The 2,451-nt window shown below is 38.0% G+C and overlaps 1 long non-coding RNA gene across 1 annotated transcript; it reads right to left on the minus strand.

The window, feature by feature from the left end:
- Positions 1 to 993: 993 nt before the first annotated feature.
- LOC307253169 lies at positions 994 to 2,195 on the minus strand. Its single transcript, XR_013844947.1, has 4 exons — positions 2,055 to 2,195; positions 1,901 to 1,937; positions 1,780 to 1,821; positions 994 to 1,047 (listed from the first exon to the last, which is right to left on the minus strand). It is a non-coding gene; the product is annotated as an uncharacterized lncRNA (long non-coding RNA).
- Between the last annotated feature and the right edge of the window lie 256 nt (positions 2,196 to 2,451).

Here is a 2,451-nt window from a genome sequence, read left to right on the forward strand (position 1 = left end):
ACTTAACCTCAAATCATACGTTTACCTTTGCAATGTTGAGTGTAAACTTAGCGCCCCCTATAATAATATGTAATATATAATAATAAATAATATGTTATCAGCACAGCCAGGTGGGCATGTTTTTAGTGCTGCTTCTGTAATAGAAATTGACAGCTACTGTGTCAGAATGAAATGCCAAACATGCAGTACAATCCACATTTCTTTTTATTTTGACTGGGACTGTTGATCATTTTCATTAATCAGTAACAACTGATCAAATATATGATTTTTAAATAAATGGAAACCTAATACTGTAACCATGTCAAATTGCAATAGAATATTACATATGGGTAAGAGACAAAGTCCTTTGGGACCCAAAAGTCATGCAGATATTTGTATTGACTGTTGATGTGTAGAATTAAGTATACAAATTGTCCCTTGATAACAAAGCAAACTGGGAAGAATTATTGTTGACTTCAATATACAGTGTATTTATGAGGTCAGCCAATATTGTTCAGAGGAATGCTGTGATGCCTAAAAAAAAATGTAAAGTTCAAAACACAAAACAAATGTTGCTCCAAAATACTAGCACACTGCTTTAACCGAAACTTACCTCGGTAGATGTCTCTTTGGCCTCAGTACGTTCTTCGCCGATCACAACCAGGTTAAACCGTCTCTATTTCCTGTCTGAATCTCTCCTAGCAGCACGGTTCTTCCTTTCTGTTGGAGAGAATGAGAGAGAGAATGTCACCAAGAGAAATTCTCTGTCTCCTACAATTACTTACAGAATAGACATCAAGTAATTTTTGTAAACACTTTATTTGAAAATGTTATTGCCAACGGCTGTGTATGTAATTGTTGTGAATATGATAATAAAGAAATATTGATTATAGCGTGAAATTTAAAATAACAAAACGGTTTTGTTCTTTACTACTAGCCATGCCCCAATTGTGTTCTACAATACTTACTGATCAACAGACTTCTTGCGACTGCATCTGCAAAATCCTTGACAGTATATTCCAGGTGATTCTTTTGGTGTTCTGTCCTCCTAGCACCATTAGCAGAAATCTGACAAGACAGAAAGGTTTATCAGATAAAAAGACAACCCTTGAATACAATTGTGCAATTATTTTGTTGGCTTACAATGTTAGGCCTGAAACTTAAATATGTGAAAAATGTTTCACTGGGATCAACCACAACACCCAAAAGTGCCTTCAAGTGAGATGTAGGTATAGCAGTGGATGTAGCTGTAAAAGTTAACCATATTGTGACCTCTAGACGTATTAGACTACTTATATACGTATAATGGCAGTGTCAAGGTGTAATGGCAGTGATATGTGCCGGTGTGAATAGTTGAAATGCGGAAAAAAAAAAACTGCATTGCAGATTATCGGCAGTCCATCACCACATCTCACTGCCTGGTGTTAAAGGCTCCTAATGATAGCTACCCAACAAACTTAAAGCAACATTATGGTAACTAACACTCAGTGACACCTGCCAACAAGTATTTTAATGCAACTATCAGTGACAACATCTTAACAGTAGCACTACAAAAGGAGAAAAACTTATGTTATAAATTGTGGTTTACTATCATTGTTGTGAAGTGAGAAATGCAAAAGGATTATTGCAGTACATTACCCAGGACACTACATTTTAGTCTCAATTACACATTTTTAAAATTGTACACAGTGAACAGACCGTTAATGACAGTTGACTAAAATGAACGTTATGGTTTGACCTAAAAATACCCCATTTTAAATGTACTGTATAGGCAGACCTTAGCAGAAATAAATGACTTACCCTTTTTATCCATCCATGATACTTTCCTGGGGATATGTTAACCTGAAATAGAGAGGTTAAGCTGTCAAATGAAGCTATTCACAATCTTGTTAACCGTTAGCATTGATGGTAGCTTATTTACCTGTGAGTAGCTTAATTTAGCTTTCTAGCTAGCGCGGCTAGAAAACAAACAAACAAGCTGGTAAGATCAATTTAAAACGGCAAAAGTTTCTGAAAGTATGTACAATATCTATAACAGTAAAACAACAATCTGTTTGACAACAACAACAACTTACCGATAGATGATCAACGTGCGCTGACGTCTGCTGCCGTTTGTGCCTCGTCTCAGGTCCGGACTAAACCAAACGGTCGGTTGAAAAAATAACGAACGAATTTGCTGTTCCGGCCCGGAGCCGGTTTGATTCCGCTAACTGACAGTGAAACGCCAACTGTCTACCGGTTTGAAGGCGGCTCCGGTCCAGAGTCGGTTTAATTCCACTAACTGACCCTGGAACGCCAACTGCTGAGAGTATGAATACTGTATGCGTTCCACATCCGGAACGGAGTTGTAAAACAGCTGCGACTGTTATACGGATCTGCCGGTTCGAAAGCGGATCCGGTCCAGAGTCAGCTGCTATCTGGGAAGTAGACTAAGCTCCAAATCCTAAACGTGCACGGTGACGTAGGCAAGGT

This window comes from Ammodytes marinus, assembly GCF_949987685.1.
Source record: "Ammodytes marinus genome assembly, chromosome: 7".
NCBI classification, from domain to species: domain Eukaryota; kingdom Metazoa; phylum Chordata; class Actinopteri; order Uranoscopiformes; family Ammodytidae; genus Ammodytes; species Ammodytes marinus.